The sequence below is a fragment of the Nymphalis io genome, chromosome 28 (assembly GCF_905147045.1).
Source record: "Nymphalis io chromosome 28, ilAglIoxx1.1, whole genome shotgun sequence".
Classification (NCBI taxonomy): domain Eukaryota; kingdom Metazoa; phylum Arthropoda; class Insecta; order Lepidoptera; family Nymphalidae; genus Nymphalis; species Nymphalis io.
Genome location: NC_065915.1, coordinates 2,009,765 through 2,035,509, shown reverse-complemented (window position 1 = coordinate 2,035,509; position 25,745 = coordinate 2,009,765). Strand labels below are relative to the sequence as shown.

Here is a 25,745-nt window from a genome sequence, read left to right as displayed (position 1 = left end):
TTCAATGTTCTAATATTAAGGTCCTCCAGACCGATTTCGGCCACGGCGGCCAATCTAAAGAGAGATTAGCCAACTGCGCAGGAGATATTATAGTGCACAAGTGTGTGTGAAAACACAGGTGCACTCTCTATTCCCTAACTCTTATAATCCGATGTGACCGAAAAGAGTTCAGGCGCAGGACCAACGGCTTTACATGCTTTCCGAGGCACGAGAGTGTACACACTTCCAACTTCCAGACTCCGGGCTGGTACTAAGAATTTTCTGACAGAAAAACCCAATAAATTTTTACTGAGAATTGAACCCAGGACCTCCGGGTCTGCGGCCTTACATCAAGCCACTAGACCAACGAGGCAGTAAATATCTAATATTACTGGTAGTAAAGCCTAAGAGCCCGTAAACGCCTGGACCTCACTTCATAGTAAAAGTTCGCCTGAAAGTTTGACCGTTCATTGACAATAGAGATAGGAGCGATTGGCTACTATGCTACCTTAAAATTTCGGGTTACCCTACACACAACGTTCACGTAATTTATAATAATTTAATTAGGTCTCCACTAATAACAAATAAATAAACATTTCTAAGTGAATAATATACATATATACAATATGCATTTGACACTTAGCTTTATATATATATATAAAATATTAAAATAAATATCTAAAAATAAGACGAATGATATTATTCGTCACAAAAAAATGACAAGTCGGTTTCCAGCGCGGCTCAAAATCATTTAGAATAGCACTGCAGGCTTATTATTATATTTTCTGTAACGTTTCTAACAAAGTTGCCGATATGGCCCAGTGGTTAGAACGTGAATCATAATTGAAGATTCCGGTTTCAGAATCGGAGTTTTCATGTGTTCAATTTATATGTATCACGATGCGATAGATTTACGTATGATATAAGTTTGATATATTCCCAATAGCAATGTATTATTTAAAATAAATCCAGTAATGATGTCACGGTCGCCATTTTGTTTTCATTGAGGAAAATATTCGACACGTCAAATGGTGAAACATTATTTATAACGTATCGAATAACAATGGTCGGCAATGAATCGTAACCGTGACGGAGGTCACAGGTTCGATATTTGAAGTAATGGATGTTTTATCGATTATATATATAACGAAGTTGATATATAACAAATGATTATGAGTCTTTCAGTATATGCTATCAATCCCCCACATGTGGCCGAAGTCGCTGTCGCAAGCTCTTTATATGTATAATCTTGTGTTCATTAATATTTATTATTTTTCTTTATATACAACTTATATAAACATTGCGTTAATATAATTATGTGAAACAATAACATTAATTAAATTTTATTTATTGTTAACATTAAATATGAAAACTTTAAAGAAAATGCTCACAAATAATTTTCATCATTTACATTAGCTAGGGATATTATTCGTTTGTCACTAAGAACTTTAAATAACCCGTGACTAAATTATATGTATATATAAATGCTATTTAGTCATGCCTTCTGTGCGACGAGCGGACATAAATAATAATAACATCTTTATTTTTCAGACATCAAGGCCCATTCTTTTGGTACATGATTTATATAAATTTGCATCAAAACAAAAGCGTCATCGCGTAACGATGTGTACCGATTTAATTTTTTTCATGTAATAATATCTATATTAATAAATAAGGAGACGTTTCTTATGTAATACCTAACTGAAAAAAGTACTAAACTAATATATGTATAAAATTTATACCGGAAGATGCAGCGCGTTTCGGAGAAGGTCTCACTATACATATAATATTACTATGTAAATAAAAATGTTCTGAACTGTTACATATTTGCCTATTTACATATAGATATGTTAATTGACGAGCCGGTTGACGTGATCGGTGGATCTTGCCACTTGCCTTTCACGTAGATGGTTGTGGGTTCGATTCCTTTTGTGTGTATGAACATATCTGTTTGTCCTGAGTCCAGGTGTTATCATCTATGTAAGTATGTATTTACAAAAGAAAGGTAGTATGTGTAGCATATCAGTTGTCTGGTTTCCATCGTACGAGCTCTGCTTAGTTTAGGACCAGATAGCCGTGTGTGAAAAAAATGGTTATCGAGTAATCATAATTACTAATACTTAATTCAAAATGGGGTGAGTTTTCGTGGTAGTGGACAATTGCAATCACAATCAGTTTTAAATTGAAAAATATTATTATTAGTAATAGTAATTGTTATCTATAAAGTTATACATTAACGTATTTAAAAGAAAATTACTATAATCCATGTATACCTAAGTGAAATGCCACTCATCACGAAATCTTCTCAGGCATCCGGTTCGCAAATAAATTCCTCGGATGCGAACGGAACCGGCGAAAGAAACTCAGCGGTTTTTTTTATCTCATATTTTATACTAGTTATAATATACAATAGTGTAATTATATTTTTTATTTGATACAATACTTTGTAAGAACTTGATCTCGAGTCAGAAATAAAACGAGATTTTGATGAAATGGATCAATGTGTCCTTATACGTGAATGTGACGACCCGGTTGGCGTGGTTGGTAGATACTTGCCTTTCACGCCGAAGGATGTGGGTTCGATTCCCACCCGGGGCAGATATTTGTGTGATCTATATAAGTATTTATGTACAAAAGAAAAATAGTATATGTAGTATATCAGTTGTCTGGTTTCCATAGTACGAGCTCTGTACAAGCTTAATTTGGCAGATGGCCGTGTGGTAAAAATGTTCCAGGATATTATTTTAAACAAATTATTTACCACGCAATGCTCGTAATAAGAATTCATAGTAAATAAAGTTTAAGAAGCTTATTTCTCATCGAGAACAAAAGTTCACTTACACGAGAAACTAATTACATAATTTTTTTATATAAAATAAATGTCTTTATATAAATATATATATATATATATATATATTTATTTTATATAAATTAAATACACCGATAATTATAATATATATATATATTTTCTCAAATCAAGCTTTGATAGTGTTTTCTTGTACTGTAACAGCCTTTGAATGTCCCACTGCTGAGCTAAGGCCTCCTCTCCCTTTTGAGGAGAAGGTTTGGAGCTTATTCCACCTCGCCGCTCCATAGCGGTTTGGTGGAATACACATGTGGCAGAATTTCAGTGAAATAAGACATATCCACGTTTCCTCACGATGTTTTCCTTCACCGTCAAACGCGAGATGAATTATAATCAAATATTAAGCACCATCATCGGTTAAGATTCACGAACCACTAGGCCATCTCGGCTATACTGTTTTCTTAGTTCAGTCTAAAATTTTATAAAAGATTTTTCATTTTTTTTTTGTGTAAGCTATTGTAAAGTAGTGCCCCATAAATAAAATGGTTCTCGAGTCATAACTTTTTGTTCTGGCTTTTGGTAATTGTAATTCATGTTTATACATTTTCAATCCATTTCCCGCCATGAGTATCTGTCAATGTTCGTGTTGCCAGATTAAAGATGTAGATTATTATTTAATATTCAAGAATAACAGATTGTCTTCAGTAATATTTAATAATAATTCGTATTATATCTGATATTATATATTACAATCTGATTAATCCTTACAGCTGTGTTCCACTTTGAATGGTGAGTGTGTAACTACCGAGACAATGGGTATAACATCTCAGTTCCCAGGCTTGGTTGATGATGGAATGATTAATGTTTGTAATGCCAATGTCTGTGGGCGAGTCTGACTTGCCATGAGCATCCAGATCTATACCTAAGCCTACAAGACACCTAACTAGGCCTCGTCATTATGCTCTAATCGCTTCAGAATTGAGGCCCCCAAATGCCTAGGGGCCTTGAATCAGTTGCCAATTTGCAAGGCTGCCTACTTTCAGGGTAATTTTTCCTGCGAAAATATACTAATGAGTCAAGTATCTAGTTGATACGCAATATTGAATGAACTCACAGACAAATATTCATTATATTGACATAATCCGACCCAGTGGGCCGCCTGCCAACGTTACTCACGACGTTATATGTGATACGTAGCCAGTGGCTCTCAAACATTTAAGTTATTTATTAAAATGGTTCACCTATAAAGAACTTGCTGTGATATTCTTATATTCTATAACTTAAGCTTTTATCCTCTATTCTGTGCTATATTTAAATATGTTAATATTATAAATGCGAAAGTAACCCTGTCTGTATGTCTGTCTGTTCTAGTTGCACGGCTCAACCTAATTTGATGAAATTTGGTACGGAAAAAGCTTGTACTCCAAGGAAGGCTAAGCTAATACCTAAAACATCCCTTCTTACTTTTATTTTATATATATATTACTTTAAGTTGGGCTCTCTGTTTTTTTCCTAGAGGCTATCTCCTACTCCCAGCAAAATGGGTTCATGTCCTTTTCTGTACTGATGTATGTATATATGTATGCAAAATTTCAACTGATCATCATCTTGACAAGTTAACACGTGAAAGAGTAACAAATAAATTTTATTTACTTATTTATTTATTAAAGATCTCCAATCTTACGTCGTGGAATAATGAAACATAGGAACTAAAAAAAGGTAAACAGTGTTTAAACTAAGACTAATATAATTGTGCAAATGTGAGTTAAGAAATATACAAAAAAATAGCTACAAAAATTAAAATTAAAATAACGAGTAATAATAAAATTTAAAAATAAAACCTTTAAACAAAAAAAAAAACAAAACATTATGTATTAAGAAACAATTTTTAAAGATATTTTTTAAACTTAGTTATTCTGGGGTATATATATGTCCAAATCTGTGTGCTGTTTAGAAAGTTCAAATAAACAATCATATAAACCCACGTTTATATTTATTATGTAAATAAAGTTAATAATATGTATAATAAATTATTTTTAATAACTTAACTGTTCTTAAATGTTGAGTAACTCCGCCTTTGATACACAGAAGTCGAAAATAACCAAAGAATAATATATTATTTCACCGGTCACACTGGTTGCATTGGTATCGCCACGGTGGTATGCGAAAGCGATCCCGTGGCGCTCCTCGTTAAGACGGAAAGGGTACCGCTGGTTTTTTAGTGGGTATTCCGATGTTCGCGGCACTCGCACTCGGCGCCTTGGACACCGGCGAGCCCCACATGCCCGCCCCACTGTTCCCGTGGGGTAAACGCGTAAGGCGTTTTTCCAGCGTTAAAAAAAAGGTTGCATTGGTATTGAAAATAAATATAGTGGATAAAAAACCCTTTCTAGAAGGTTCTCCGGGAGACAGATTACAGAATCCATATGTACACACAAAACTAAAGAGAGATTAGTTGATTAGCATAAGTTGGTTTGACAATATCGATGTTGTGGTCGCAGCTTTATTTAGTAGCGCAAGTGTGAACGCACCTTTAGTATGATAACCGGTATTAAAATGATGTTAACAATCGTTTCTATTTAATCATTGTCATTATAATATGTAATTGCGTAAAACGACTGCAATGAGATTAATTTAATTATTATAATGATATATTATTAGGAATAATCGTCTCGTCCATAGATTTCGATGTTTTGTAAATGAAATTGAATGAAAAAGTTTTTAAAATCAACGGACTTCCACAAAGCCACCATGTAATAGAGGACGGTTTAAAGAGTTATATTTTAATGTCCGCCTATGGGTGAAGAGCTTTATGCTTGCCCGTCTAGGTGTTCACCAGATATCTATTAATACAGACGGTAGCAGCCGTCGAACAGTACACTTTTGCCATATGTATTAAACCTCATGATGTCCTATAGGTTACCATTATTTATCAATTAATATAATATAACACAATACAAAAAAAAACTAACAAATAATCTGTAATCTACAGAGTATTTAATGGAAAAACAACTTGGTATAAAACCTTTTTTTTATTTCAAGTCATCTAATTGGCTTTACGAGAAAAAAAAAGTATAATTCGAATTCAACAAGAGGGCGCGAACAATTCGCCTAATGGAGCGTAATTTGAAATTGGAATTGTCGTAAAAACTCATCTTTCCTGCTTCCGCATTGGTCACCTGTTCCCGCGGATTTTTCGTATATAAAAGCTATTTGTTGACATTTTTAATCAGTCGCGGGACGAACGTCAATCCCTGAAATTGATTTGTGTTCCCGGATTTTATCACTGGCTTGGATTATATGAAAATTGGTAAGCATTATGAAGTTAATATATACATTTTATTTACTTAAGTATTATTTAATTTAAAGCTTTGAATATTATTATAAATTAAAATGATCATTTAGTAATATAAATTCAAATATAGCTGTATTATATTTGTCTATATTTTTGTACTAATACTAACTTTGTTTTTTTCTTTGTAATCGATCAATTCTGAAACAAGTGAACGGATTCAAATAATTTACAAATAAAAAGCCTCTTTATCCAGAAGTGTAATAGCTTATATTTTATTTCAGCAATAATAAGATTGAAGCCTGAAGTAATAGTATTTCTAATTTATCCGCGTGCGCGTTTGTTACAAAAAAAAAGTAAAGTAACAGCCTGATAATGTCCCACTGCTGGGCTAAGGCCTCCACCACTCTGCTCCAATGCGGGTTGGTAGAATACACATGTGGCATAATTTCAATTAATTCGTTCACCGTCAAGCACGAGATGAATTATAAACACAAATTAAGCACATGAAAATTCAGTGATGCTCGCCCGCGCTTGAACCCACGATCATCGGTTAAGATTCGCGCGTTCTAACTACTAGGCCATCTCGGCTTTTTTTGCGTTTGTTACAGTTATAGACAAAAACTGAATTCTACGCGGACGGAGTAGCGTGCGCTTTTATTATAGTTCGTATTCAATAATCTAATAGATACTTACGGATGATACGAATTAATTATATTTCTATGACCTCTGTTAAAATAAATATAGCCACGAATAGCATTCAAACAAAAATTAGTTATAAAAGTCACTTTATTTTTTGGCTCGACTGTTATCACACTGATGGAAAGTGAAGATGCAGTCTTAGGTGGAGCGCGCTTGCCTAGAAGATGTTTAAAAAATATCATAAATGTCACTTAAAAATACAGAACCTCGTCTTTTTAATAGACGAACTATTGGTGACAGGAAGGCTGGTACATTATTCGACCAGAGGATCGGAATTGCGATTCAAAAGGGAAATGCTGCTAGCATCCTTGCAACCATTCCACGCGGTCACGATTTTTTTAGTAGCACTTTTTAATCTTTATTTGTATATATTTAAGGCTTTAATGTTAATAATTCTTATGTTAATGAAACCTTTAATATAAGACAAAATGCATGTCATATCATCAATCCTTTAAATGTTAAAATTATTATTACTGTACTCTCGCGATCCAATAAACCATTTCCGTAATACATAGTTCCGGTTGACACATTATTATTACAACGCGGCAATTGCTTTCAAAAATTGCAATTCTATATATATATATATATATTTTTTTTTCGAAGTGAGTAATACTATTGGCCTTATTGGCCTCTACAGTGTCACCGGGCGGGATGGGCGAGTTTAACTCAGCCGGATGTTGGGAGCCACACAGGGCTCAAGAGAGACGGGCGTCCTAAGGCCCGCCTCCTGTGAGGCCGGACCTCGGCTTAGGACTCCGTTGAAATCGGGAGGGGAATTCTATATTTAAATATGTCGAGACCCTATATGTATCGGAGTGAACCAAACGTTAGCGCGATGCAGACCCTTGTTCTTTCTCACACAATTTTAGTATAATATTTTTTTTACGGTTTAATTATTATAGTTTCTGTCGCATATCACTTTCTGATAATTCACGATCGTGTCCAACGAGTTTCCGATAACGTAAGTATGAACGTGATTTATCATAGAACAGAATATTTCATGACATTACATAATACACAAGATCTTTTCGTTTGTTGTCTGTACATGACTATTAGGACTTATATTATGGCAATACATATGTGACGCGATAATTGCTACATATATTTAGAGGCTACCTAACAACTCCATCCTCTCATACACGGGCGCAACCGCGGGCGGAAGCTAGTTTTAATCTAAAGCTCCTTACAGCTTATACATTATATTTCATATAAAAAAAACATAGCATTATTTGAACCTATGCATCTCATAATACTGAAGTCCAAAGTCCAAGACAGCAGACGCCGTTTTGTTTTGATATGGCCATGGTTTCAATAAACACATTTCTCGTCTTTCTAATATTATCATACGATCGCTTATTAGCGTGCATAAGTTGTTTAAACGAGAAGTTCTTTGACACACAATACTGTAATATCGATAAACATAGAAGTTTTTTTTTTATAGAATAGGAAGGCGGACGAGCATATGGGCCACCTGATGGTAAGTGGTCACCAACGCCCATAGACATTGGCATGTAAGAAATGGCAACCTTCGCTTATAGCCAAATAGCTCTTTTTCTTTATAATATGAAACTGATCTTATACGTAATACGTACGGATTTAATTATGAACGTTGTTTAGCGGGCGATTTGTTAAACGATGATGTCTTCTTCATTCATATGTCAAATTAATAATTATAGAAAGAGCGAAATCAAATTATAATATATTAATAATAATTAAATTTTTCTGTCGTGATATTCCCTGCAGCAGACCTGAGTTCGCAAGTGTTTCCTCTCAAGTTCCTATGAAAGAACGTAAAGCTATTGGTTCAGACCCTGAGTCGTGAGCTCGTTACACTCATTTGATTATGAAAATCTAATAGTACTTGCAAGTCTAAGTCTAAATTTTCCATCATGTCAAGCATCAGAATAAACATGAGCTATTTAAAAAGAAAGATTATATTAACACTCAAAAACTGGTGTATACTTCTTATGCTGATGGAAATTGGCGAGCTCGTTGGCCTACTATATTCCAATAACAGGATGAGTAAAAATATACAAACCATAGATTAACATAATATGTTGCGACTTGCTAATAAATCTGCTATATTATGTACTTTTATTGAATAGGTAGGCGGGCGAGTATATGCCAGCTGATGGTAAGCGATCACCAACGCCCATAGACATTGCCATTGTAAGAAATGTTAACCATCGCTTACACAGCCAATGCGTTATCAACCTCGGGTACTACAAACAGTTATTAATAAATATATCTTTATTTAACATAACACTATCTCACTTAACAACATATATCCAATAACCAACTTCGCTGGCATTCGAAACGCCATTTTTTTCACAAATCCATAACCGCATATTATTTAGATGATGACCAATGATGATCTCAATTTAAGGTCAAAGTGTTTGTTTACTTCTGCTCATGTAATCTGCTATTACATGTATGTATGTGTTGTATATATGCTTTCCACGTGTTCGTCGTTCATATTTCAATGTTTTGATTTTATCTCGTCAGGTTTCAAATTGATCTTTAATTTATGCTTCGATGGATTCGGGGAAATTATATTTGAGTATCCGATTATCTAATAACGATTCGCAAGCTGTATTCGTACTGGGTATCTTTGATGTCCACGTGTTCTGTCCATTATATATATTTATTTTTTTTTAGAATAGGAAGGTGGACGAGTATATGGGCCACCTGATGGTAAGTGGTCACCAAACGCCCTTAGACATTGGCATTGTAAGAAATGTCAACCATCGCTTATAGCCAATGCGCCACCAACCTTGGGAACTAAGATTTTATGTCCCTTGTGCCTGTAATTACACTGGCTCACTCACCCTTCAAACCGGAACACAACAATATCAAGTATTGCTGTTTTGCGGTAGAATATCTGATGAGTGGGTGGTACCTACCCAGACGAGCTTGCACAAAGCCTTACCACCAGTAAAAATATAATATCAAACATATATAATATAATAATATCCTGGGACATAATTCACACACGGCCATCTCATCCCAAACTAAGCAGAGCTCGTACGATGGAAACCAGACAACTGATATTCTACATATACTACTTTTTCTTTTGTAAATACATACTTATATGGATAATTACACCCAGACTCGGGACAAACAGACATGTTCATGCACACAAATGACTGACCTGGGTAGGAATCCAACCCACAACCTTCGGCGTGAAAGGCCCGTCAAATTGTAATTGAATAGTTAGTTTTCGCCGAGCGGTCCTAAGTCGACCGTAAAGATTAGAGGTAAACTTTTTTTTTTTTTATATGTCCAGGATGGCAAATGACTACTCCACCTGATGGTAAGTGGTAGTAGAGTCCAAACATTATGGATTTGCATTTTCTATGCAAAAAAAAAATGAAATGTTATTGTTTTTGTAAATTTTTTTTTAATGAATTTGTTAGAGCAGTCAAAGGTGGATTTTTTAAAAAGGCATACTGTGCCCTTGTAATACAACAGTACGTATCTTTCTCTTCTACGTACTTTATAAAAAAAAAAAATTTTAATGGTTTTTGATGGTCGAATTTTGTCCACTAGGCGAACAACTAGTGTTTATGAAAATTAAAATATTTACAAAATAAATAAATAAAAATTCCTTGATTTTATCCTCCATATTTATTGTTTTTTTTAATAACTATCCATTTCGATATATATTTTTTTAATTATGATTTATATTCGTTCATTATATAAAACAGATTGTAAATAATTTATCTTTTCCGTAATATGAGTTTGTGTGGATTCGTTTGTCTGTTCTTGAAAATCACTCACCTCGGTCAATGACCAACACGCGGACGCGTCTGGGTTCAGTTAAGTGGACTGAAGTCAAATGAGGTTTTTTTTAATAGCTTGAAACAATGTCGTTAGTGCCGTAACGTTTTTCTGTCTAATTATGTTTTTCTAAGTTTGTTCTAAATTCGAATGCAATGTTTTATGTGACACTTCACTTTTTTTTTTGCATTTATAAACTTTGAATCTGTTACGACGATGAACATTTTAACACCATACACATGATGGACCTTCAGCTCTTAATTTTACGACTTTAAGAACTAAGCGTAACTGATAAATGGCGTATATACAGCAATAAGTAATATACTCAAAAAGATAAAACCGCAAATAACTTGATATTTTAGTTTCTAGCACCTTCTTCCACTTATGACTTCAATTGTTTTACAGATTGTTCTTTTTTTGCACTGTAATAATTTTCAACGTGTATATTTTTGATATTAATTGAGGTGTAGGTAGGCATCTTGCGGGCCCGCAAGGCGGGGACGGCTAATGCAAATCATTCTTGTACTGTACTGGCCGTCGTCGCGTTTGGACTCAACTACCACTTACCATCAAGTTGAGTGGAGTCATTTACCTTCCAAAAAAATTTGGCAGACATTTTTCTCCCCTGTTTATCAATCGGCTTTTTATATGGTATCTATTGTAATGTAATATAAAATACCGAATAAAATTAGAAATAAAAATATGTTAGAATCAACAAATTTCATACGTTTTTTTAAATTTTAATAACGATAAATGATAAAGGTCGTATTCAGGTAATTTCGCCTAATGAACGAACAATTTTACACTTTTACTGTGGAATTAACTAAAGTAACGGTTGTCCTAAATATTTCCTACTACCTAGTCGATATTATGTATTAAGTTAATAGCATTTATGCTTTTTTTTTTAATATTTATATTGTATTTTACTAGTGGTAGGGCTTTGTGCAAGCTCGTCTGGGTAGTTACACCCCACTCGTCAGATATTCTATCGCAAAACAGCAGTACTTGGTATTGTGGTGTTCCGATTTGAAATATAAGCGAGCCAGTGTAATTACAGGCACAAGGGACAGAACATTTTAGTTCCCAAGGTCGGTGGTGCATTGGCGATGTAAGCGATGAATAACATTCCTTACAATGCCAATGTCTATGGGCTCTGATGAGCACTTACCATCAAGTGGCCCATATGCTCGTCCGTATATACCGTAACAGCCTGTGAATGTCCCACTGCTGGGCTAAAGGCCTCCGCACCTCTTTTTGAGGAGAAGGTTTGGAGCTTATTCCACCACGCTGCTCCAATGCGGGTTGGTGAAATACACATGTGGCAGAATTTCAGTGAAATTAGACACATGCAGGTTTCCTCACGATGTTTTCCTTCACCGTCAAGCACGAGATGAATTATAATCACAAATTAAGCACATGAAAATTCAGTGGTGCTTGCCCGGGTTTGAACCCACGATCATCGGTTAAGATTCACGCGTTCTTACCACTAGGCCATCTCGGCTTATGATAATGTATATGATATTTTTTATATATATTTTGATTCAAACGATATTTATTTATAAATTAAATGGCTTATATAAAATGATGTAATGCAAATCGCCTTGGTACATTTAATTATCGTGAATAATTAAATGGTATTAAAATATAATAAAACCGATATATATATATTTCTTTTGAAATGATTATGTAAAAAAATTTCTTATATTATCGGTTTTGAATAATTTCCAAGATCATTTCGTATTATTACATTATTTACGCTTACGATGAAAATTATTACTATAAGTAGCTTAAACTGATTCGTCTCTTTCTGTCATTTACGTTTTCACATTCGAAAGAAGAGGACAGTATACTTTATCCAATCACCCGCTAAGGTTTACAAGTAAGTTCGCTTATGTAACTATACTTAAACGGAATGAGGTATGTAGATAAACAGTTCTTAGATTTACATATTCAATTCGATCTGTTTCCGGTCGTGTCGGGTGCCGTCCCATCGGATTATGAGAGTGAGAGAATAGAGTGCATCTGTGTTTGCGCACACACTTGTGCACTATAATACGTCCTGGCTTTCTTGAGAGTTGACGCCGTTGCCGAAATCGTTCCGTACGATTTTCGCAAACACAAATGCACTGTCTATTCTCTCGTAATATACATGATTTGTTTAAACCAGTGTTCTTGCGACACACTTTTAACTATTTCAAAATTTAGCGGCACACAAAGAATAATATAAGTTTAAAAAAATATTTACTTACCTATACACACTGCGTAAAATAGATTACGAATCCAATCACATTTTATGGATTTAAATATCTTTTCATGTTGAAAGGATTTTTCTTTTTAAGTCATATTATTTAATAATATTAACATAATTACGTCTGAAATTTAGCGGCACACAAAAGTCAAAAGACACACGCGGCACAGTGGTTGAGAATCACTTGTGTAGACCTTTAAAAATACTTTAGAATTATAATTTTACAATGTTCTCTGTCCGTACAATTAAATTACATATTACATAGCGAATTCCAGACGAAGGAGTAAAGATAAACAAAACCGTACATTTACATGTTCCATGCGATTTGCTAATATCTCTGCTGTATCATGCACCACAAACAGTTCTCGATCAATACATCTTTATTTATAATACAACACTATTTACTTCAATTCATAAACACATATAAGACGCCATTTTTTCACGAATCCATAATTTAAATAATAGATAAACGCGTCGATTAAAAGTTTGTTAATTTTTCTTTCTCCTCTTGTGGTATATAAGTAGTTAGTATATATAATGTTTTATCGAGTAATACGCTTATATATACAGAATAGAAACCGTAACAGCCTGTGAATGTCCCACTGCTGGGCTAAAGGCCTCCTCTCCTCTTTTTGAGGAGAAGGCTTGGAGCTTATTCCACCACGCTGCTCCAATGCGGGTTGTTAGAATTCACATGTGGCAGAACTTCAGTGAAATTAGACACATGCAGGTTTCCTCACGATGTTTTCCTTCACCGTAAAGCACGAGATGAATTATAATCACAAATTAAGCATATGAAAATTCAGTGGTGCTTGCCCGGGTTTGAACCCACGATCATCGGTTAAGATTCACGTGTTCTTACCACTGGGCCATCTCGGCTTAGAATAGAAACGCGTGTTTCAAATAACGTGTTGCGTTACGTTTCATTGGCGTGTTAAGTACTACGTGTTAAGTAGAATGTATGTCATGTATATCACTTGTACGATTTTATAGTTTTTTTTTTTTTTTATATAGAATAGGAAGGTGGACGAGCATATGGGCCACCTGATGGTAAGTGGTCACCAAACGCCCTTAGATATTGGCATAGTAAGAAATGTCAATCATCGCTTATAGCCAACGCGCCACCTTGGGAACTAAGATTTTATGTCCCTTGTGCCTGTAATTACACTGGCTCACTCACCCTTCAAACCGGAACACAACAATATCAAGTATTGCTGTTTTGCGGTAGAATATCTGATGAGTGGGTGGTACCTACCCAGACGAGCTTGCACAAAGCCCTACCACCAGTAAAGTGATGTACGTTCCTTTATATTTGTGTAAACGAAGTAAATGTAAATATGTAGGTTTCCTAAAGATGTTCAAAATGCAAGTCAGTGGTGCTTGTCCGGCTTTGAACCTGTAATCAATGGTCGAGATACAAATTTTCTAACCACTGAGCCGTCATGGCCATTAGCCATAGTCGAAGTCTTTATTCAATTGCATTTTGATTGGTAAAAATTTTCCAAGGAGGAAAGCTTCTAGGTCGGGAATCGTGGGTACAAAAATTCTTTGGGATTATTAGTGCTAGAGCTTTGTGTCAGCGGTCTGGGTAGGTACCACCCACTCATCATCATTGTCGCGTTCCGCTTTGAAGTGTGAGTCAATGTAATTACAGGCACAAGTGATGGTAACATCTTCGTTGCCGAGATTGGTAGCGCATTGGCGATGGTGACCACTTAACATAGGATGGACCCACATATTACTAAAGCTCTGTACAAGCTTAATTTGGGATCAGATGGCCGTGTGTGAAAAATGTCCCAGGATATTATTATTATTATTATATTTTTCATCTTAATTCATTCATCGTTTTCTTAACGATGTTAATTATATGATTATATAACTTATATCAATATCCCATAGAGTTCGAAATGTAACGATTTCTTCTCGTGACCTCCATAGAGGACTGTTGCCTTAATTTGTTTTCCTTGCGTGTGCCTACGTCACGAACAATGATGATACAACCGGCGTGTTGGTATTAAAATGGTAGGCGTGCGTCAACTTCCTCAGAGAGACAGTTTGCGAGCGTACGAAAAAGCGGCAGACGTGTTTCAAAGAACAATTTGTTTATTGGTTCGTAATTACTTAAGTATTTAAAATTTTAATACTATAGGCAGCCAGATGGAGGTATAAACTGAGTATGATATTAGAAGTAATTGTATTTTTTCAAATAAATTCCATTCAATATTAAAATTTCATACTTGGTGGTACGACTTTGTGCAAGCACGTCTGGTTAGATACCATCCAATCATTACATATTCTAAATCCAAGTAGAATGCTTAGTATTGTTGTGTTCGGTTTATAGTATGAGTGAGCCAGTGTAACTGTCGTTACAAGGGTCATAACACGTTAGATATTTCTTTCAATGCTTATGTCCATGGGTGGTGGTGGTGTTTGGCGCTACTTAATACAATAAATAATAATTATTACAAAAAAAAAAAACATAATTGACGCAACACGTCATACTCATAGTTACAGATATATTTTTAACAATTTTTAACTAGCATATCGGTGACGCGAATCCATGGAATTTTCCTCTACCAAAAATCGCGAAACGCGTCTAAAAAAGTTTTCACTTTAAAAAAAAAAATAATTAGCACATTGTTGTATTTTAAATGTTTAATTATTTCTGTAAAAATAAATAATTAAATTAACGTTATTGCTAGTAACACTAGGAAATATAAATGAATAATAATCGACGGACGCTCGGGTCAAGGAAATAACAAGAAGTCACGTCTACGCGACGTATTCTATGCCACGTAACGCTAGCGTCGTTAGTTCCGTACGGCGTACTAACGACGGTTATCGCGGCCGATAGCTTATCGTTTCGTTCGTGCGCGAGCGCGTCTCGCTGTTCTAATTTTAAATTTTGCCTCTCGAACGCCAACGCTAGCGTATCCGTGAGTATATTATTATTTTTTCCCTTTCAATCATTAATCTGTAATTTTATTAGTCTTTACGTGTTTTTTTTTTTCTAAGTGTTAACATTTAAATGGCAAAGGTTATATTTTATTGTGTTCGATAATTATTTTATAGATTATATAGATGTGACGTGTTAAAGTGATGTATCGCTGGGTCGTGTATTGTTTTCCGTACGCTTCGTTTTAACGAGCGAAACGGATTATGCAACGTTATTAAATGTTTGTTAAACAAAAAGGTTTTTTTGTTTCGGTTCGATTTTTAAAAACATTGCTTTTCTGGTTTCATATTTCATATCTTTAGGTATTTTTTTTTTTTAATTGTTTTTAATGATTTATCAATATGTAAATACGATTATTAAAAAGTAGCGTAGGTTTATATAGCTAGTTGTATATAGTTATATTTTACGACATTTTGAAAGGAAAGGTGCTGCGCTCAGTATCGATTGACCCGTTCAAAATAGTTGTTTTTTAGCACTTAAATACTAATTAATAAGTATATATATATGTTTTGGAATTAAATTAATAAAATATTTTATGTTATGTTAGCTTTTTATCGAAACGGTATTTGTTGTGTTATGTTTGAATCGAACAATAATAAATTTACAGTTTATTTAGAATCCAAATGAAATGAAAAGCGCGATTTGATTATGTAGACTGTATTAATTATATAAGCTATTTTTACCGTTCAAGCAGAGGCGGTCTAAAACTAGAATGTAGGTCTCGTGTAGACGAATAACAATGTTGTTTACCTTTTAATTAGCAATTTCAATGCCTGAATGGCTCAGTGGTTAGAATACGTGGAATTTAACCGAATGTCGCGGGTTCAAAGCTCAACAATCGCAAATGTATATCAAGGTGTTTGTTCGTGATTCATCTCGTGAGCGAGATGTAAGCGAAGATTTCCGTGAAGAAACCAGCATGAACCAGATTCTTTTGCCGTATATTAGACAGGCAGGTTATAGATAGTGGAATAGTAGTTTGGTGTTCTTGAAGGTTAGTAACCTTCTCCATCAGAGGGGACTTCATAAACGACGACGTCTTCCACGTGTAAGACTTTAAGGTTTTATTTTATTGATTAGTTTAGTTAATTAAAGAAAACCCTAGTGGTGAAAAGGCCTAGTGATGATCGTGGGTTCAAACCTGGACAAGCACCATTAAATTTTCATGTGCTTAATTTCTGATTATAATTCATCTCGTGCACGTGTATAACATTCATTGAAATTATGTCACATGTGTATTCTACCAAACCGCACTGGAGCAGCGTGGTGGAATAAGTTATAAACCTTCTCCTCAAAAAGGGAGAGAAGGCCTTAGCCCAGCAGTGGGACATTAACAGGCTGTTACTGTACTGTAGTTAATTAATAATTGATTACAAATCGCTTTTTTTTTTGTATTTAATATTAAATGAAATAAGTCGATTTATTATAAATGCAAATACCCTTTGTATATCTTTGTATGTTTGAGCTTATTTCGTAAATCGTATTCGTAAATTCCGTATTTTTTCTTTGTAGTTTTACAAACATTGAGTTCGATTTCCGAGGAAGGGTCTGGTGTTAAATACATAAAAGGTGTTAAGTACATAATGTATATTGGAAACGTATTTTAATAATGTATATAATAATGTCAAGTGGGACTGTTACCTTTATACAGGTATAAAGAGGTCCGTGGGTTTTTTGTTAAGATTATTTGTTCCTCCGCAGAACCCTCCACTATCAAACCATATAATAATTTAGTTATGTGTATTTGAAACATGTTAAATGTAACAGCCTGTCGATTTTCCACTGTCAGGCTAAGACCTTATCTCCTTTTTGAGGTGCAGGTCCGGAGCTCATACCACCACGCTGCCCCAATGCAAATTGGTGGATACAAATGTAGCAGACTTTCATCAGGCACATTCAGGCTTCCTCCCGATGTTTTCCTTCGCAGGCAGAATTATAAAAATCCAGGATTCGAACCCGTTTCGGTTAAGTAAAACGTGTTCTAATCTACCTTATATATATATATCTGCTTATATATGTGCGAGGCCTCCCGGGTCACTAGTAATTTGTATATATTTACCAGATAAAGTCATTAAAATTCCATAAATGTATATACATACTTACATACATAAAGACTGCCTTCTTCTCTAATTTATCACAATGCATTCTCTCATACGATACATGATAAAACATGAAGCAATCTCTAAATCATATCTCGAACTTCTAAGAAGCGTGCTCTTAATGTTGGTAGGGTTGCCACCTTATGGCGTTGTATTATATATGTATGTAGTATATACAATATTTTGTGGTATCAGCCCATATTAATCCACTGCTGGACATAGGCCTCCACTTGGCGCGCCAATTCTCCCGGTCCTGTGTTAAGAACATCCATTGAGCACCCGCCATTTTTCTAAAATGGTCTTCCCGCTGGCCTTTTCGCTTCTCTAGGCGACCACTCCGTGACGACTTTAGTCCACCTTCCCGTCTTCCCGTCTGGCCAAGTGTCCAGCCATCTCCACTGTAACCTCGTGATTAGCTTCCCAATATCTTAATATTATATCAATAGTAAATATGTACGAATTAATTGTGTATCGAAATTTAAAAGCCGATACTAGAAGTAATGGTTGGTAGTTTTTACAGTACTTTGACTTTTGAGAATTCATGATTCGAGAGTTACGCTTTAAATTAATATAAATCACGTTCCGGAAGTGTAAAACGATCTTAATTTCCTTTTTTATTTAATTATATTTCAATAAAGAATACCATAGACAACCCTATCTTTCATTTCGATGATTTAAAAAAACAAATTCGCGCACTCGATATAAGAGAACGATTTTTGACGAAATTATATTATTTGTTATAGAAATTATAACTCTATTGTAATACAAATAAGAGCTATATTGCATTAATTTTATACTAAAAAAGTATGCACATGCTCAGAGAATTTTGATCGTAATGGCTAATAGCAATAAGATTTATATTTATATGTATGTTTTATATGGTATGCAAAAAAATTACATCACCCATAGCATCTTTGGTTCATTGGTCGATGGAAGGACGTACAGGAATAGTTTTCTTTTTCGTCTGCGATTATTTCTTAGTAAGCATTTTTATGTTGAATACAAAGTATCCTTTGTTTTTTTTTTAAATGCTGTATCGATTTTGATGTAACTTTGAATTTGTTTTCTGTCTTTTACGCTTTCAAGGCTAAACCACTGAACCGATTTTGATAATATTTTGTATAAAGCAAGCTCGAACCCGATTTTTTAAACCTAACACTTGGACCCCTGGACGAGGGCGAAGCCGTGAGCAAAAATACTTCATAAAATTATTAAAAGTTAATCTCGAAAAAATGTAAGCAATAAAATTTAATTCACAATTTAAATTTCGTTAGCGAATGTGTTCTTTTTTCGAAATCGTCTCATTAAACGACTCGGCACTAGAACACCTCATATTTTTCACGTTTAAAGTAGCTAAAGTCGTGTAACATTTATTAATTTGAACTGTAACTTAATGAGTTAAGACTCATTTTATATTTTAATCAAATTTCCACGATTTCTATTGAAATAGAATAATATTTAATGATTAGATTTAATTATTATTTTTCAGTGTTGTTTGAAATTAAACTGTATTTTATATGGGGATAGAAGCGAAGTTACAGTGACAATTCTTTATACCTTTGCCGCGAATTCGATTCTCATTTTAGTCGCAGTTTAAACAATATTCACGATTTACATAGAGTTGAAATTTCAATGAAAATTTTCGGGTTCCAAATTTAAATTCGATATGTAATTTTCAACGTTAATGTTAAAGCATAAGGTATATTTTTGTTTGAATCGAATTTATTTTGATACTAAATTATTTGTGTGATCAATGCAATGTGAACATTAACTAAGCGAAATAAATTATATTTAAATGCAATTTATGCATCGGATATTTTGAAATACCGCGAATTTCTTTTTCGTAATGCTATTTTTATTTGGTTTAAAATCGCCATGTTGGATTGTGACGTCATGCTATGAATAATTTTTTTTGTTTAAAATTGTTGGCTTACTGGCAAATATTTTACTTGGTGTCCACTTACCATCACATATACCAATGCGATAAAAAAATTGGCCGCTGATGGTTCCACCGCCAATAGCCGTTTGCAATGTAAATAAATATTAAACATCACTTAAACCGTCAAAGCGCCACCAACCTTAGTTTACACAACGAACAGTACTAAATATTGCTGATTCGCGGTAGAATATCTGAAGAATGGATGGTACCTACCCAAACATCAATCCATTTCGAATTGAAAATTCAAAGCCCTACCAATACAGTGACACGTATTGTAATTAAACTGTTCGTTTGCAAATGAGCCGATTATGATAAAACTTTAACTTGAATATAGTCAATGACATGGGGACCACATTGCGATAGGAGTCGCGGCTCGAATCCAGAGGACCAATTCTACTGAAAAATTGTCAAATTATCGCAATCGAATCGAAGCGTGATCGTTGCCGTTTACCCGATTTCTTATTCTTTAATTTAATTATTGAATATTCGCATAACTTTGACAGTTAAATTTGATTTTGACATAACGGTATAGGTTAACATCATATCGATTCGGTTCCGATTAGAATAAATAAATAAATAATAAATATCGTCCTCCAGACCAATCTCAATACAGATTAGCCAACTGCGCAGCACATATTATAGTGCACAAGTGTGTGCGCAAACACAGGTGCGCTCTATATTCCCTAACTCTCATAATCCGATGGGACGTCAATCCGACACGACCGGAAAGAGTCCAGGCGCAGGACTTTACGTGCTTTCCGAAGCACGAGAGTGTACACACTTCCAACTTTCAGACTCCGGGATGCTTACTGAGAATTTTCTGACAGAAAAACCCAATAACTTTTTACTGGCCCGACCTGGGAATTGAACCCAGGACCTCCGGTTCTGCGGCCTTACATCAAGCAATTAGACCAACGAGGCAGTCAACATATTAGAATAAATATAGAATAGTCAAAGTTGAATCGGAATTGAATCGGGAACGTATCGTAATCGTTTTAGTTTAGTAGAATTCGAGATGGTCCAGTGGTAAGAACGCGTGAATCTTAACCGATGAACGTGGTTTCAAACCCGGGCAAGCACCACTGAATTTTCATGTGCTTAATTTCTGTTTATAATTCATCTCGTGCTTTTTAGTAAAGGAAAACATCGTGAGGAAACCTGCATGTGTCTAATTTCATCGAAATACTGCCACATGTGTATTCCACCAGCCCGCATTGGAGCAGCGTGGTGGAATGAGCTCCAAACCTTCTCCTCAAAAAGGGAGAGGAGGCGTTAGCCCAGCAGTGGGACATTAACAGGCTGTTACTTATTACAATTCGGCCCCAGTCCAACATATCAACGGTTCGTTACAACGATCGGCGCCAAGCGTTAATTCCGTTAGATAATTGTTATCGTTATGTATATACAGATAAATGATCAAACAATAAAAATTATCAATAGATGTTTTTTTACGTTATCCGTAATTCAATGGAACTAGGTCTTTTTATAAAGTGTCCGGTTTGTCGTTTTTATTTAATTATTTATAATAGAATCACCATTAAAGTTATACGTATTTTTTATATTATATAACAAAGTCTTAGGTTTTTAGATTACGCGTTACATTTACAAGTCACAGAATGCAAATTTAGGTTAAATAACGCACATTAACTTTGTATTCAAAATAATTTTATATTTTAATATATTGGTAACAGCCTGCTGGGCTAAGGCCTCCTGTCCCTTTTTGAGGAGAAGGTTTGGAGCTTTTTCCATCACGCTGCTCCAATGCGGGTTGGTGGAATACACATGTAGCAGAATTTCAGTGAACTTCGACACATGCAGATTTCCTGACGATGTTTTCTTTCACCGTAAAGCACGAGATGAATTATAATCACAAATTAAGCACATGAAAATTCAGTGGTGCTTGCCCGCGTTTGAGTCCACGGTTAAGATTCACGCCTTCTTACCACTGGGCCATCTCGGCTGTCTATTTATTATTTACAAATAAATATAAAAACATAAAAACTAACGTAAAAAGATAATAGGTATTCAATAACTTGAATAACAAGTACTGCTTCATTAGTTGCCTGATAAGTGATTTTTTTTTATTGTCTTTCGAGGCACAGTCGCCGCTGCTTTTTGGAATATACTCTCCTTAATTCTATCTTATTGTAGCGCTGAGGGAACACCGATCATTCCATAATTGTTATTATTTGTGAAAGTTTTATTAAGTATATGTTTATTTTGTTTAACCAATGAAGGTAGTCATTCAATTCGCTGATCAAACTTAGATTTACTAATCGAAAATAGTTCTACCCCAAAGTGAGTCAAAGCTCGTTCAGTCTACCTTTTCGAACGAACGACGGCGAAAAAATTGGGGTGATAACGTTTAAAACATTCGTTGAAGCGTGACTGGTTAAAGTGAAGTTGTACGGCTCGTGTCTGTTATCTATTAATAGCAAGGACTTGCCAATGATCCATCTGATGGTAAGGGATCATCGTTCATAGACATTGGCACTGTGAGAAGTATTAATGGCTCACATCGCCAATGCGTGATCAAATTTGGGATCTGAGATGTGTATTTAGTTGGCACACTCACCCTTCAAACCGGAACACAACAATACCCCAAGTATTGCTATTTGGATGGTTGAATGGGATGAGTGGGTTGTGTCTGACCCACCTGGGTTTGCACGAAGCCTTTCCTCCGAATATGTAAAAATATACTGCCTTTCAGATAACTTAAATATATATCGATGTTTCTAGTTTCTCGATCAATCTCTCAATATGATACTTCCGAAGGCTCGAAGCTTTCAGGGCTATTACATAACGCTAAAAATATAACCGATAACATCTATGACGTATTGTTTTTTGGCAATGTTTGGTTAAATACGCCCCTGCGATTTAATCTATGTGAGTTATTGGAAACAACACGAGCTTAGACACGCGATATATTTCCACTGACATGACGGCGACATCGCGGTCTAAAGGTCGTAGGTTAAACTTTGAAAGTTTTGTGTCTATTTACAAACAAAACACAAACAATGTTGGAAGTAAATATTTTATGATAAATTGTAATAATGTAAGCATACAAATCCTATTTGTTGGGTAATGCCTCTTCTTATAGAGAAGTTTTGGTGCTTAGTCCAATGCGCTGCTCCATTGCGGTTTGTTCACGGGTTTCCTTACGGTAATTGTTTGCCAGAGCACTAGATGGATTACATGAATATTCAGCGATGTTTGACCGTTTTTGAAGTGTCGATCTCTCATCAATATTCAAGAGAGGGCCAGTGGCTAATGCACGTGAATCTTAACCGAAGTTTTGTAGTTCAAATCTCGCGCCAATGAGTTATCATGTGCTTTATAATTTATCTCGTGCTCGCCGGTGAAGGGAACCATCGCGAAATCTTAGCATATGTAGGATCTTTCGCGTTTGCATTCATCAGACCGCATTGCAACCGCGTGGTGGAAAAAGCTCCGTCACTCCTCAACAAGCAAAGGATGTTTTGGGTTAGGACGATTCAGTCACAAATACATTAATATGTATATTCGTAATGATATGGAATGTTAATAAATCTATAATTCTATCATTCACATAAATCCATCGTTCCTTTCATTCGGATTGAATGACATATTTTTTACTATCGGTGACATTAAAGTTAATCGATGACCAATCATTGGCTCGAACTAATCGATCAGTCGCGTCGATAGATTTGTTCCATTTACGTTGTTAATGATATTAATGAAAATAAAACGATTGCCTTTGATAAACAATGATTATTATATCACTGTTTTTTTCTGTATTTGGAGGGGGGCAGCTTAGGTTCTGTATGTCCTTTCTGTGCACTCGGCAATGTGTGTGCAAAGTTTCACGATGATCAGTTGACTTATATAGTGTTATGTATGAACATCAACGATTTATTTGAGTCTGGGTGAAATTATCTATATAAGTATGTATTTACAAAAGAAAAGTAGTATATGTAGTATATCAGTTGTCTGGTTTCCATAGCACGAGCTCTGTACAAGCTTAATTTGGGATCAGATGGCCGTGTGTGAAAGATGATATTATTATTATTATTATATAATCCTCAGTACAATGGCTTATGTAGTCATATTTTTTTAACGTGAGTTTCAAATTTTCACACATCACGCACCTCTTGAACTTCAAATGAGAGTTCTACGTTGTTTAGATTCAAAGTCCTAACTAATGTGAAAGTTAGTTTTTTTGTTACGCTTTCATGGCTTAACTACTCAACCGCTTATTATGAAATTTTGCGTACACGTTCTCAGGGGTACAGAGAAGCACATGGGGTACCCAATGAACCCTCCACGGAGGGTAAACTTAACCCATCAAATTAAAACTAACATATAACAATAAAGACTAAGACGAAGTATATATGCATATGGCATAAGGGGAAGATAAATTAATAATATCACGCGACAGGTACCAAGTAAAACGAATCGTTCCGTTCCGGGCTACAGTTCGCTTGATGGATTCGTCTGTCGTTTAACAAGTGGTACAAGGCCGGCGGCGAGACAGTGATGATTACCATTAAAAAATGTTAAACGACATCGATATTTAAATACAAAATTGGAATGAAATTTATTGTCATCTGTATATCAGTCACTATATATTATAAAACTATAGTTTTTGAAGAGGATTCTGACGCGTTTGTCTGTCTGTCTGAACGCGATTAACTCAAAAACTTCTTCTTTTTATATGGTTTTCACACATTGGCGGAGATTCTTGAGGAAGTTCGTTTTTTTCGTGAGTAAGCGTTTATATATTTATGTGTGTATAATATTCATTACGGGTTTGTGTAAATTGCCTGAAATGTATATGTAACGTTGATTGTTGAAAAATTATTTCTACTTAGCTTTACTGGCGTGCGCTACATAAACCAAAAGAGTTATTGTACCAGTGTGAAGCCGGGTACAATACTAGCCATTTATATAAAAACCACCTGCTCGTTCGGACTTCGTTCGATTGAAATAAGAATTGTATTCATTTATTTAAGTGAATACACCAGGAACCTGCGATAGTTTCACCTAAATCAGTCTAAACCATCTAGGGAAACACACAAAAAAACAGGCATAGGGACTACCCACAGAAGTGAAAACTTGAAACTTAAATATATCCGTCCAATTTCCACATCTAATAATTCTCTTTTATTATATAACTTTTCATTCATCAAAATACACATTATATCGAAAATTCGGTAGAAAATATTATTACACTTATATTATTAGTATACAGGGTTACAGGGTAATATGTCACGATCCTTTTAAAGGGTTATAGTTCAGGACAATAGCTATCAAATGACCCCCAAAATGCTTATGCAAAAGTGTATCGTTTTCGAGTTATTAATTTTTACTGTTAGTATTCACATAAATTTCAATCATTATTATCCACTTTTTTTATTCTATATTTAGTTTAGGGAATTTTTCGTCCTACACGGGCATGTCAGTCCCATTGTTCTTTGTATATTTTGTAACATCACTTATTATTTATTGCGATTACATAAAATTACAGGAGCATCCCAGCAGATTCTGATAAAGGATCTGATAGAATGCTCTGAACTAATCCAACATCGAACAAACATACTTTTATGATAAGAGCAACTTCCTCTGATTCTGTGTCTTGGCACATTCCATCAACACGTGATGTAGATCTTCAATACGTCCACATCTATCATTTATCCTCATTAATCTTTTTTTTTTATAGAATAGGAAGGTGGACGAGCATATGGGCCACCTGATGGTAAGTGGTCACCAAACGCCCTTAGACATTGGCATTGTAAGAAATGTCAACCATCGCTTATAGCCAATGCGCCACCAACCTTGGGAACTAAGATTTTATGTCCCTTGTGCCTGTAATTACACTGGCCCACTCACCCTTCAAACCGGAACACAACATTACCAAGTATTGCTGTTTTGCGGTAGAATATCTGGTGAGTGGGTGGTACCTACC

At 34.9% G+C, this 25,745-nt stretch overlaps 1 protein-coding gene across 3 annotated transcripts in view; it reads left to right on the top strand.

Annotated features, from left to right (window-relative positions):
- Nucleotides 1-25,745, top strand: part of LOC126779069 (zinc transporter foi) — a 43,387-nt gene that overhangs the window by 6,989 nt on the left and 10,653 nt on the right. Inside the window, exon 1 of one of the 3 annotated variants that reach the window (XM_050502884.1) lies at nucleotides 6,038-6,095. The exons of 1 other annotated variant lie outside the window; for it this stretch is intronic. The gene's annotated coding sequence lies outside the window, so the exon portion shown is untranslated. Of the gene's footprint in view, nucleotides 1-6,037; nucleotides 6,096-15,668; nucleotides 15,744-25,745 lie in introns of those variants that run through there. One more of the 3 variants, XM_050502883.1, reaches the window with a different exon arrangement.